This window comes from Capra hircus, assembly GCF_001704415.2.
Source record: "Capra hircus breed San Clemente chromosome X unlocalized genomic scaffold, ASM170441v1, whole genome shotgun sequence".
NCBI lineage: Eukaryota > Metazoa > Chordata > Mammalia > Artiodactyla > Bovidae > Capra > Capra hircus.
This window is the reverse complement of record NW_017189516.1, coordinates 61,414,106-61,428,241: the sequence shown is the minus strand read 5'-3', so window position 1 is coordinate 61,428,241 and position 14,136 is coordinate 61,414,106. Positions and strand designations below refer to the sequence as shown.

Genomic DNA, 14,136 nt, shown 5'->3' with positions numbered 1-14,136 from the left:
AAGGAGATCCAGCCAGTCTATCCTAAAGGAAATCAGCCCTGAAATGTTCACTGGAAGGACTGATGCTGAAGCTGAAACTCCAATCCTTTGGCCACATGATGTGAAGAACTGACTCATTGGAAAAGACCCTGATGCTGGGAAAGATTGAGGGCAGAAGGGGACGACAGAGGGTGAGATGGTTGGATGGCGTCACCCACTCGATGGACATGAGTTTGAGTAAGCTCTGGGAGTTGGTGATGGACAGGGAGGCCTGGCGTGTTGCAGGCCATGGGGTCGCAAAGAGTCGGGCAGGACTGAGCGACTGAACTGAACTGACCATGCCTGAGGCAGGAGTTGTTCACTTCCTTGTGGAGTCCGGGGCTAAGTGTGTCTCACGGAGACAGTTGAACACGGGGAGGAATGGGCCTCGGGGAGAGACCCGCGGGCAGGACAGGGATGGGCTGGTCGAGATGCTGGCTGAAGTCTTTTCCTCGGGTGCCTATCTGAGTCACAGTACTGTGTTCATTTCCGCATGAAATATAGCTGTGGTCAGATAGTGCCTCTTGCAGCGTCAATTAGCCGACTGTCCTCTTAGAATGCAGACATCGCGAAGCAGCACCGTTGTGTACATGAACTACATGCTGCTGGCATGTGTGAAAATGTTAGTGAGGGGGAAGGAGCAGGTGAATGAAGAAGCTGCTGCTGTCTTTGGTAATTTAGCTGATGTGCCTGTTAGTCGCTCAGTCGTGTCCGACTCTTTGCGACCCCATGGACTGTAGCCCACCAGGCTCCTCTGTCCATGGGATTTTCCAGGCAAGGATACGGGAGCGGGTGGCCCTCCCTTTCTCCAGGGGAGTCTTCCTGACCCAGGGATCGGACCCAGCTCTCCTGCACTGCAGGCGGATTCTTTACCATCTGAGCCACCAGGAAAGCTGATAATTTAGCTGATAAACTATTCACTGACATTGGACTTAAAATGTCACATGCTGTTTAAGGACATCTTGGGAAGGATCATTTTTAATACCTACGAATTGCTATCATGTAGGACTTTTTCAGTAATTCGAGGCATTTTTTCTCTGTGAAACTGAGAATTTCTACTTTATTTAGTAAAATGTCTTAGTTTTATACCACAAAATGCTTGGTGGTCACAATTAACATGGAATTAAGAATTTTGCTTAAGGAGCCTGATGCTTATCTTTGCCTGAAGTCTTCCAGAAATCTTTTTAGTTTATAAAGAAACATAATACCTCCACTGTTCTTAACTCACATAGTTATTAACATGTGTATGAAAACAGCCCAAGTGTTTTCTTAAGCTCCGTTGGATAACAGCATACTTGTTCTACCTGGATACAGGATTATATCAGCACATGTTACAAACAGATCATTTTCTAGAAACACATGCAAAAAAGAGCAGAGATGAATTTCAGGGCCCTTGCACTCATCGCCAGAGACCAAAATTGCTGTACCTCAAACTCTCAGAGTCAAGTGAAAAACGTCTGCTCACGTGGTCAAAGAGTTATTTGTTCTAGATCTAATCTCACAGCTATTTAGGCGAGGAAGATTGAACTTCGAGGTAAAATGTCACTAGATATATTTTCAGATCTTTCTCAAAGCTTGATTACTCTTGTTTACGGAGAATAAAGTTTTAATGCTTGCCTTGTGTTCGCTGAAAACTCCTGGCGTATTTTTTTTCTGAGATTAGTATCCTGGGAGGACGGGGGAACATCTCTGTATTGAAGCTGGAAGTTTAGCACTGGACGGACGGAGAGCTGAGGTTGGGGCTTGACACTTGCTCCTTTGGACATCAGTTTGTGACGAATCAGTCATGTACTATGATGGCAAACCTTCTAGGAATCTGCAGTACCCTAGGTGTGGTAGGCTTGACTCAGGAGAGCCATAAATGTGAGAAAAAAAAAACAGGCACAGACAGTAAGTAACTGCAGAAACATGACTGGCATAATTTAAACCAGCAAATCGGGGCTTTCCTGACCGTCGAGTGGTTAAGAATCTGCCTTTCCGCGCAGAGGACCTGGGTTCGATCCCTGGCCAGGGAAGGAAAATCCCACACGCCTTGTGGCTACTAAGACCGAGCGCCCCAGCTGGAGACCCTGTGGGCTGCGACCAAAGATCACGCCTGCCGCAACTAAGATCCAGTATGGCCGGGTAAATAATTTATGATCAAATTGTTATTGTATTTAGTTGATGTGATTTTAAAAAAGAATGGGCTTCCCTGATAGCTCAGTTGGTGAAGAATCTGCCTACAATGTGGGGGACCCTGGTTCGGGAAGATCCCTTGGAGAAGGGATAGGCTACCCACTCCAGTGTTCTTGGGGTTCCCTGGTGGCTCGCTGGTGAGATCTGCCTACATGTGGGGAGGTTGGGAGATTGGAGAAGGGATGGGCTACCCACTCCAGTGTTCTTGGGGTTCCCTGGTGGCTCAGCTGGTGAAGAATCCGCCTGCAATGCGGGAGGACCTGGATTTGATTCCTGTGTTGGGAAGATCCCCTGGAAAAGGGAAAGGCTACCCACTCCAGTATTCTGGCCTGGAGAATCCCATGGACTGTGTAGTCCTTGGGGTCGCAAAGGATCGGACACAACTGAGCGACTTTCACTTTCTTTCACTTTCAATTTAAAAACGCTTTACAAAAATAAAGCAGTACATATAGCTAACAAGACAAGGATATGGAGGTTGCTGGGAGATCCTTCCGGACAGAGTCCAGGTCGTCTGTTTTGAAGGGGAGTTTGAGAAACAGTCTTCTCAACCGCTAATAAAACTGCATTCTGTGATTAACACAACGCTCCATATTATTTTCCCCTTTGAGTTGAGTTGGGTATCTGCCTCTTGGCACGTTTCTGTGCAAGGATGATAAAATACTGATGGAACACATAAGATCTTAAGGAGAATGCAATTAGGAACACGCAGGCGGTATTCACGGGAGACAAGAGGTGGCTGCATGGGTTGCCTGCGATATCGCCAAACCAGTGGAGTCCTAAGCGCTCTGCACAGCAGTCCCCTGCATACGCACCTCCAAGCTGTGAACCTTCAGAGATACGAACATGCGTGCCCGCGTCCAGTTGCCTAATTTGGGTCACGTGCCTCTGTCCTTTACAAGTGGCTGTGTTTTCGTGTACCTTGCTGTACAGCGCTGAGTCGAGTACCACAGACAGTGTCTTTATTTCACGCCCAGGATGTCTGGCAGCAGTGACGTCGTAGCTTGGTACTGCTCAAAAGCGCCAGCTGTTGCACTGTGCTACTAGACTTTTCAGGGTATTATATTGTAACATTAATACCTGTTTGCTAACCGTTGTATTTGCTTTTCTGAAACTTTTTCCAAATTTTACTTTAATTTTTTTTTTTTTGGCCGTACAAGATCTTCACTGCTGCACACAGGCTTTCTCTAGTTGTGGCTCTTGAGCTCAGTTGCCCCAAGGCATGTGGGATCTTTCCCAGCCAGGGGTTGAACCCGTGTTCCTGGCATTGCAAGGCAGATTCTTAGCTCCTTGACCACCAGGGAAGTCCCTGGTGTTTTGTTTTTTTTTTTAATTTGTGTAGAAAGTATTATAAACCTATTACACTACACCATTCTAGGTGGCTCAGATGTAAAGAATCTGCCTGCAATGCAGGAAGCCACGTTCAATCCCTGGGTCGGCAAGACTCCCTTGGAGAAGGGAACTGCAACCCACTCCAGTGTTCTTGCCTGCAGAGTCCCACGGACAGAGGAGCCTGGCGGGCTGCAGTCCATGGGGTCGCAAAGAGTCAGACACAACTGAGTGGCTAACACACTCTGTAGCTTGACGGTATTAGTTGGGTGCCTAGGCCGAGTCTGTGGGACTTTTTGGACCAATTGGACTTACAAAGATGCTCTCTGAAGGGAATTTGTTTGTACATCGGAGACTAACTGTTCTTGAGAGATAGGAGGTACCACTTGGGGGGTGTAATTGAGTCTTCAAGAGAGCTGAGAGACAGGTGAGAGCTGAAAGAATCACTGCATGCATAGGAATAAAGGAGTTCATGGTTGGGGTTAAGGTGGGCATAGCTCAATGGTATTTCCCCCAGCTGTATTGCAGTATACTTGGCGTATGACATAGTGTAAGTTTAAGGTGTAGGAAGTGTTGATTTGATAACCAGTGTCAGCCGCAAAATGATCGCCAGTGTAGGTGAGCTCACAATTCCGTCGTGTGACCTAATTCCACTTCTGTCTCTTGGTGGGAGCATTCGCCATCAGCTCTGTTGGTGGCGTTCAAGTGTATGGTAGGGAGTTAACTGTGTTCGTGGTGCTGTGGCTTACTGAGCAGAGGAGGGTAGTGCTGTTTCGTCTCCAAGTGGTTCCCATGGGAATTGGACTAGGATTTTTTTTTTTTTTCCTTTAACCGAAGGGCTATTTCTGCCCTAGTCCTCCTCCTAGGGCAGACGTCTAGGTACACAGAGCAATAGTCTCTCTTCTTGGAGAAGGAAATGGCAACCCACTGCAGGACTCTTGCCTGGAAAATCCCACAGGCGGAGGAGCGTGGTAAGCTATGGTCCATGGGGTCGCAGAGAGTCAGATGCGACCGAGCAACTAACTTCATTTTCACTTTCTCTTCTCGGAACAGCAGCCTCTTCTGTGCTCTTCTCCAACTTAGTTCATCATTGCAACACCATAGATGGAACCTGCATGGAATCTTCCCATGTTAAGGAGAGAAGCTTCCCAAATCCATGGCATCTCCAAGGGCTTCCAGACAGCTTGGGGGAGCGTGAGGGGGTCATTGAGAAACAAGAGTCGCTTTAAAGTAGGTTTGAAGCAGGTTTTCAGATGGAGATGTTGCTTAATGAGATGACCGGGAACACGAGGGTGTTGAGGTTTCAGAAGCGCTGGGAGTGGGTGGTTACCCTTATGATCCATAAATATTATGATCATGAGACTGGTCTAGACAGGTGCTTTCTGCAGTTCCCTGGTGGCTCAGATGGCAGAGAATCTGCCCCCGAGTCGGGAGACCCGGGTTCTATCCCTGGGTCAGGAAGATGCCCTGGAGAAGCAAATGGCAAGCCACTCCAGTTTTCTTGCCTGGAAGTCCCACAGACACAGGAGCCTGGCGGGCTACAGTCCATGGGGTGGCAAAGAGTCAGACACGACTAAGTGACTAACACTTTGACTTTCACATTTTCTTCTGCAACAGGAAGTCTGCCCCTGTTGCAGATTAAAATGGCAAGAATTGGAAATAACCACTGGTTGCAGGCATACCTAGTACCAACAGCAACAGATGACCTTTGTCTGCAGTGTGTGGTTAAATGAGGTCGCTGCCATGAGCACAGTTAGGTTTCTGGGGCTCTGAATTCTTTGGTGTCTTCAGAATTAATCTCATAACCATCTTTTATCAGGTATTCATTTCTCCCAGCAATTATAAGATGCTGAGGAATAGCTTGAGGTCAGTCAGTTGAAGCAAATGCTTGAGTTTGTTTGATAAAATGGTACAATGAAACCAACTCCCCATCTTCCCCAAGGGGGGAAAAAAATTCATTTTACAGAACTCTATTTGTACAGGTATTTTCAAAACCTGAACTTAGTGTGACCTTGGTACTTAGCAGATAATGTGAACCATTATGTAACTGAAAACATATTTTTAAAAACACAGAGGACAGGCAAGTCATAACTGCTGCAAAGGCCAATTGTTTCATGAGGAGCGGCATTTTTCACATTATTTGCTGGAGTAAATAAATGGGGAGTCCAAGAATAACGAACTTCTTTCAAATTAGTCAGATGGCCGACTCCCCCCAACTAATGATGGCTCACAACGGGGAGTGAGGTTGAGAGCTCTGTATCAGGGAAGAAAGCTCACGTTTGCCCTCAGGTAAAGCTACTATGCATAGTAATTTTCTAAGTGTCTCCTGGTGGTTGCAGTGCCCCCGTTTCTCACGTGGAGATCACATCTTTGTGACCAGGGGCCTCATTGCCTCTCTGTCCTTGGCAGACGGGTAAGTTCGATGGGTAAGAGGCTGAGGGATGTGCTGAGTTGTCTGTGGGGGTGAGTCAGGGGGAACACAGCAGCCCCCCACTCCCCCCGACTCACCCAGCAGTTCTGCACAGGGTCACAGGGAGTCCTCCCTAGAACCAACTATGGTTACCTTCAGAAAATGCCACTGTCCCTATCAGGGTTAGACCTCCAGTCCACGGGTGCTCATAGCTTTGGGGACCCAGGCTGGGTATTTAGGGGAGCCTTGGGGGTTTACCCTGTCTTTGGGGAAAGTCCAGTGGTCTGCAAGGCAGGGTATCCTCACTTCAAGATGAAGAACCAAGTTTGTCTTGGAAGGAGAATGTGCATGCATTAAAAAATTTTTTATTCACCATGTGTATTTTCAGTTCAGTGGTTCAGTTGTATCTGACTAGGCCACCCCATGGACTGTAGCATGCCAACCTTCCCTGTCCAACTCCTGGAGCTTGCTCAAAATCATGTCCATTGAGTCGGTGATGCCACCCAACCATCTCATCCTCTGTCATCCCCTTCTCCTCCCTCCCTCAATCTTTCCCAGCATCAGGGTCTTTTTCCAATGAGTCAGTTCTTTGCATCAGGTGGCCAAAGGATTGGCGATTCAGCTTCAGCATCAGGCCTTCCAGTGAATATTCAGAACTGATTTCCTTTAGGTTGCACTGGTTGGATCTCCTTGCAGTCCAAGGGACTTCCCAAGAGTCTTCTCCAACACCCCAGTTCCAGAGCATCCATTCTTCGGCACTCAGCTTTCTTTATGGTCCAACTCTCACTTCCGTGTAGATTTCACTTAATTTGTTTCAGTTTTAAATGTATCTTTTTACTGAGGTAACTGGTTGTAATATTATAGGTCTCGTGTGCGACACTGTATCTCTACTCTATACAATAGAGTGTGCTCACCACCGAAACTGTTTCCACCTGTCACTGTGCAGCTGATGCCCTACTAAAATTCACCAGCTCCCTACTGCAATTCACCGGCTCCCTACTGCAATTCACCGGCTCCCTACTGCAATTCACCGGCTCCCTACTGCATCACCCCCCTACTGCACTTCACCGGCTCCCTACTGCAATTCACCGGCTCCCTACTGCAATTCACCGGCTCCCTACTGCAATTCACGGGCTCCCTACTGCAATTCACCGGCTCCCTACTGCAATTCACCGGCTCCCTACTGCAATTCACCGGCTCCCTACTGCAATTCACCGGCTCCCTGCCCCTTTGCCTTCTTGTACCCACTGCTCTGTCCTCTGTATCAAAATGCTTCTGTTTGGTTTGTTCATCCGTCTCTCTTTCATATTCCATACATGACTTAAATCCAAGATACTTGTCTTTCTGTGTTTGACTCATTTCGCTAAGCGTAAGAACCTCAAGGTCCATGCATGTTGTCACAAATGGCAAAATTCCATCTCTTTTATGGGTGAGTAGGAGAAGTGAGTGGCAACCCACTCCAGTGTTCTTGCCTGGAGAATCCCAGGGATGGCGGAGCCTGGTGGGCTGCCGTCTATGGGTTCGCACGGAGTCAGACACGCCTGAAGCGACTTAGCAGCAGCGGCAGCAGTATATTCTAGTACGTTTGGGCTTCCCTGGTGGCTCAGACGGGAAAGAATCCGCCTGCAGTGTGGGAGACCTGGGTTCAATCCCTGGGTGGGGAAGAGCCCCTGGAGAAGGGAATGAACCCACTCCAGTATCCTTGCCTGGAGAACCCCATAGACAGAGGACCCTGGTGGGCTACAGTCCATGGGGTTGCAGAGAGTCGGACACGACCGAGTGATTGAGCGCAGCGTGGTCCCTTCCATCTGTATGTGCTGCGGATACACCACATCATCTTTGTCCATGCACCCCTCAGTGGGCACTTAGGTTGTCTCCGTATATTGACTGTTGACTGAATGTGCAATTCCTACAGAAAGGTGCAAGCATGAACACTGCTGGCTAACATGCAGTTTAAACAGTGCTATCCTATTTTAAGTAAACAGTAGTTATGCTTCTTTGCCTTCTCTACATGCAATGAGTCAGTCTTTGGGGTATTATGTACCCTAGTGTGTGTGTTTCTGAATGCATATATGCATATAGATATAAGTAGGTATACAGAGAGAGGAGATACAGAGAAGGGGACGACAGAGGGTGAGATGGCTGGCTGGCATCACCGACTCTATGGACATGGGTTTGGGTGGACTCTGGGAGTTGGTGATAGACAGGGAGGCCTGGCGTGCTCTGATTCATGGGTCAGACACAACTGAGCAATCATCAGGGTATTAAACGGTGTATGCTAATGGAAGTGAGGAAAGGATTACTGGGTTTCTCTGAGTTGCTTATGTGACATGGTTCATATCAATGAAGCTTCTTAGAGCTTGTGAGGGGACGCCAAGGTCAGATGCCACTGTGTAGAGCATCTCACAGGGGTTCGAGTTCATTTGTCAGAAAGAGCCTAGGAGGCAGGTACCACTAGTAACTCCCGAGGCCTGGGGATGGCTAAAGAACCAACCCAGAGAAGGTAAGTGAAGGAGAGAAACCGTGAGAGCAAGCTGGCCCTAGTACATGTATTCTATAATCAAGAAACATTTCTTGGGCCTTCCCTGGGGGGGCTCCAGTGGTTAAGACATTGCCTTCCAGTACATAGGGTGTAGGTTTGATCTCTGGTTGGGGACCTAAGATCTCACATGTCTCCTGGCCAGAAAAAAAAAAAAAAAAAACACAAAAAACACAGAGGCAGTATTGTAAGAAATTAAATAGAAGACTTAAAAAAAAATGGTCCATATCAGTTTCTCAGAGCTATCTGAGGTCCTGTCTCCCTGGATGCGGTCATCATTTTGCCCCAAATAAAACTTCACTCCAACTCTGAAAAAAAAAAAAAAGGTAAATGATTTCTTTTTAAAAAAGAAATAACTTCTTGAATCCAGAATAGAGTCTGACTACAGAAAGTGTCCATAAGATTCTTAAAATGGGTGCATGGGTGAGGCCGATGGCTTCCTGTTTTGCAGTTGAAGGAAGGTGGTGTGTTCAGTTGAGAATAGGTTTGGGGGAGTTTTGGAGACAGATCGTTCGAAGGGATTCCAAGAGCATGTGAGAAAGAGATACACCATAGAGGGCAAAACAGGCAGGGGCAACCTTGAAAAGTCAAAGTTGATGTCCAAATGTCAGCATGATCTCGTCAAGAAATACAGCTCTTTGACAGGTCCTGCAGGAGATATGAGATGTGAATTCAATCCCTGGGTCAGGAGGATCCCCTGGAGAAGGCAACCCACCCCAGTATTCTTGTCTGGAGAATCCAATGAACAGAGGGGCCTGGTGGGCTACAGTCCATGCGGTCGCAAAGAGTCGGACCCGACTGAGTGACTTAGCACACACACAGACAGATACAGTAAGAAGCTGCTGGCTTCTGTGTGTGTGCTGTATAACCCACCAGGCTTCTCTCCATGGGATTTCCCAGGCAAGGGGATTTCCTTGCAGTGGGTTGCCATTCCTTTCTCCAGGGGAATCTTCCCAACACAGGGCTCAAACCCACGTCTTACAGCCTTGGCAGGCAGATTCTCTACTGCTGAGCCACCAGGGAAGCTGTAGGCTTAACTCAGCTGTAGGCTCAACTCACCTCTTCCTAATGGTGATAAAAACCAGTAATATTATAAGCCCTCAGATTCAGAGAACGGTGGCTCTAAATTTGGTGTTCTGTTTGTTTTCGCTTCTCCTTCGACGACGTGGCTGTTTGATCTTCGGATCATCCCGGAGCACTCTGCAACCGTATGCTTCTTCCCCCGGATGAGAGCACGATGGTGTATGGTTTGCTGTGGCATCCTTGGTCCCTGGCTCACGCCTGTGTTTCAGTCTCTCCTTCGTTTTGCAGGCCTGCCCGATGACTGAGCTGCACGGGGGGAGCATTGTTTCAGCTCCAGACCCATGAATCAGGCCCTTGCCAACTTTTCACAGCTCGGGAAAGAATTTTTCACTCAACGCATTCAAAACCCAGCATTTCACGGAATTCAGCCACGGTGAAACAATGGGCGGCCTTGTCAGTGGCGACCGCATTCAAAGTTAATGGGCTTGAAGGAGCCTTTCGGGGGGTGGTGGTGGGGTGGGTGCCTGTTGGAAGGCCTGGGAGCTGAGGCACCCCCACCCCCGTCTGCCCAGTCTTCAGCGGTTGAGGGAGCAGTTGAGATTTCCCGGGGCTGGCTCACCAGCCTGCAGACAGGTCGGCGGTGTTCTCAGGGGTGGTTCCAAGGAGGCGAAGGCATGTCCCCATAAACTGTGATAAAGCATCCCCCCCGCCACCGCCCAGCCCCTGATCAGATGCAGGGGTCAGCCACGAGGTGGGTAACGGAGGACTCTGCCCCGCCGTGCTTCATGCTGCCTTCTTGCCGAGGTCACCCTGGCCCCGATTTTCCGCCTGCCAGGGAACAGAGCCCTCCAACAAATTTATGAAGTCCCCAGTTATTTGCAATTCATGTGCCCCTTTGCAAGTCAGGAGGACATGATGAACACCACCCCCTCCTCCCACAAAGGCCTCTAAGCATGGGGAATAGTCTAGACAGCCAGGGCGGGGGTCAGGGGGTGCAGGAACCATCTCAAAATGGTCGGGTAACCTCTTCAGGTAGGCTTTTATGCAAACCATATGGAACTTTGGTCTTGAGACTTTGGATCACTTGGTTGTTTTGTTTTTTTTTAATCTTTTGGAAGTTTGTTTAATTCCGAATTATATTTCACATATTGTGATATACTGTGCCATGCGTTCAGACTGTCTCTGCAACTTACTGATGAAGACATCACCTCAATGTCCTACCATCATAAACATTTCATTTTCTGAGCTCTGCAGATGGAGGGTTTTTTGTTTCTTTTGTGTGTGTGTCTTTTTTTGTTTTTTTGTTTTTTTTTTTGCTTAAAAAGTTAGATTTTATTTCTCAGAGCACTTTCAGGTTTACAGAAAAATTTAGCAGAAAGGGCAGAGTTCTTGTGTATCCTCGCTTCTCACTCCAGTCAGTCTTTCACTGACATCTTGCCTTAGTTTCATCTGTTCTGTTACAATTTTTGATAGCTCAGTTGGTAAGGAATCCGCCTGCAATGCAGGAGACTCTGGTTCGATTCCTGGATCGGGAAGATCCCCTGGAGAAAGGAGAGGCTACCCACTCCAGTCTTCTTGCGCTTCTCTGGTGGCTCAGCTGGCAAAGAGTCCTCCTGCAATGTGGGAGGCCTGGGTTCAATCCCTGGCTTGGGAAGATCCCCTGGAGAAGGGAAAGGCTACCCAACGCCAGTATTCTGGCCTGGAGAATCCCATGGCGTGGACTGTATAGTCCAGGGGGTCGCAGAGAGTCAGACACGACTGAGCGACTTTCACTTCACTCATTGACACGTAATTGTGAGCTGGAGTCTCTAGTTTACTCTAGGGCTTACTCGTTGTGCTGAGTGTGCCATGGATTTTACCCAGCACACCACATCCCATCTTCATGAAGCCAGTATCGTCCGGAGTAGTCCCACTGCCCCGGGAGCCCTCTGTTCACTCCTGCCTCCCTTCCAGCCCCCAGCAACCACTAATTTTCCTACCACATCTACTTTTTTTTTTTTTAGTTTTTAAATATGTAAAATTTACATACCATCTAAATATTTTTCTTTCATCAGCTCTCCTGAAGTTGACCCGACACCAAGGGATTGCAACAACAGTTTTACTTTCTAATCATGTAAGAACATATCACATGTTCTCTTTCTAAAGAAATCCAGCTTTCATCACATGTTCATGGACTCATTTGTGTCTTTAATAATAATGAAAATCATTAAATATCTCTAGGCTAAAAATAAATGGCCAAATGATACAAAATGTGTACTAGAATGAAAATTAAGATTCGGCGTTTATTTGTGATTTTAAAGAAAGATGTGTTCTGAAGGGCTTGGTAAAATATAGTTTAAAAATGTGTTATGAACCATTACCTAAGTGTTGTCCTTAGAAAAACTCGTAATTTTTTTTTTTAACTTTATTTTATTGGAGTATAGCTGAAATACAGTGCTGGGTTAGTTTATGCGGTACAGTAAAGTGATTCAGTTACGCATATATATACGCACACACACACGTACATTTCTTTTTTCATATTCTTTTCCATTATGACGTGTCGCAGGATATTGTATTTAGTTCCGTGTGCTATATAGTACGACGTTGTTCTTTATCCCCTCTGTATGTCCGAGTTTGCGTCTGCTAATCCCAAGCTCCCAGTCCATCGATCCCCTGCCCTCACCCCCCTTGACACCCACAAGCCTGTTGCCTGAGTGTGTGAGCCTGTTTCCGTTTTGTAAGGAGCCGACTGGTGTCGTGTCGTAGATTCCATGGACCGGTGACGTCAGGCGGTGCTTGCCTTCCTCTCTCTGACTCCCTGCACTCAAGTGTGGCCGTCTCTGGGTCCACCGTGTCGCTGCAGAGGGCGTAACTCCATTTGTGTTTAGGGCTGAGTGGTACTCCATTGTTCCCCTCTACCACGCCGTCTCCCTCCGCTCTTGTGCTGACGGGCACTGAGCTTCTTTCCCTGCCTCCACTATAGTGACTAGTGCTGCCGTGAATAGAGGGCTGCATGTGTCTGTGTGAGTTGGAGCTCTGTCTGGATGTATGCCCCAGGAATGGGGTTGCTGGTCGTATTGTTCTCCATAGTAGCTGCACCAACTGAAATTCTTTCCAACGGTCTAGAGGGCTCCCTCTTCTGCACGCCCTCTCCAGCATTTATTATTTGTAGACTGGTTGGTGATGGCTATTCTAGTCCTGAATATTCATTGGAAGGACTGATGCTTGAAGCTCCAATACTTTGGCTACCTGATGTGAAGAACTGACCCCCTGGAAAAGACCTGATGCTGGGAAAGATTGAAGGTGGGAGGAGACGGGGACGACAGAGGATGAGATGGTTGGATGGCATCACCAACTCGATGGACATGAGTTTGAGCAAACTCTGGGAGTTGGTGATGGACAAGCAAGCCTGGCGTGCTGCAGTCCATGGGGTCGCAAAGAGTCAGACACAACTGAGCCACTGAACTGAACTGATTCTGGCAGTTGTGAGCTGATACCTCATTATGTCATTGGTTTGCATTTCGCTGATAGTCAGTGATGTTGAGCATCTTTTGCTGTGTTTGGCCGTTTATGTGTGTCTTCTTCCTGGGGCCGGGGAAGAGAGTGGCTGACGGTCCCTGAATTCTTGAGCTCCTCCTCTACCGTAACCCCCCGCTTAGTGAGCAGGAATATACTCTGTGCCTGTTCGGACCAAACCCTCACACCCCTGCAGACATCCTCATCACAGATCACTCTCTCCCAGTGTCCATTTCCCTAGAATCTGGGCATCTGGCCAGACCAGCAGACACGGCCCTCCTCTGTTGTTTGATTCCACACCCAGGGGCCAGCTGCACGTACTGCTTCAAGCCTTGCCAGCCGTGGGTCCTTCAACATCGTCTTCCCTCGTTTTCATGTCGCTGAGATCCTACAGTGCCTGTGCAGTGTGAGGACTGGGAGAGGGGGCAGTGTCTTGAAACGTGGCTTTTTTTTATTATCCCAGTGTAGTCAGAGCACTGGATCGAGAGATAACGGCCACTGAAGAGTTTCCTTCTCGAGAGTTCTGAAGAATAGGGTCATACCGTGTGATGCTAGACCACATGGAGATGCCCCGGAGCTGGTTAGGAGGCAGAGAGGGGCAAGTGTCGAGAACAGCCTTTCCTTTGGAAAGGAGTGTGTCAGTTCGCTGTTGCAGCAACTTTAGCGTGGGTGGCGGTTGTTGCTGTGTAGCCGCTCAGTCGTGTCCAACTCTTTGCAACCCCTGTGGACTGTACAGTCCGCCAGGCTCCTCTGTCCATGGGGTTTCCCAGGCAGGAATACTGGAGTGGGTCGCCATTTCCTTCTTCAGGGGATCTTTCTGACCCAGGGATCCAACCCATGTCTCCTGCATTGCAAGGTGAATTGCTCTTTTTTTAACCACTGAGCCACCTGGGAAGCCCGCTTTGTACATCATATATCACAGGAATTGGCCTTTTCTCAGATCCTTGATGTTGAAAAGCCCAGTGCGAGGTCAGTGTCCTGCTGATCCGTGGTCGCTTCCCTGTGGTCCAGTGCACCGCTCGGGTGGGTCGGGGGAAGCCTGTGCCTCCTTCCATGAGAACCCAGGCCGCCTGTATCCTGGAGGTGGGCTATGCCCAGCGTCCACCGTGCTGCTTGTGAGGCCAGCACAGGTCGTCCCCACCTCCCTCTG

General features: G+C 48.3%; 1 protein-coding gene across 5 annotated transcripts in view; it reads left to right on the top strand.

Annotated features, from left to right (window-relative positions):
- Positions 1–14,136, top strand: part of LOC108634329 — a 279,731-nt gene that overhangs the window by 175,830 nt on the left and 89,765 nt on the right. Inside the window, exon 5 of one of the 5 annotated variants that reach the window (XR_001917549.1) lies at positions 2,004–2,135. The exons of the other annotated variants lie outside the window; for them this stretch is intronic. The gene's annotated coding sequence lies outside the window, so the exon portion shown is untranslated. Of the gene's footprint in view, positions 1–2,003; positions 2,136–14,136 lie in introns of those variants that run through there. 5 annotated transcript variants of the gene reach the window in all.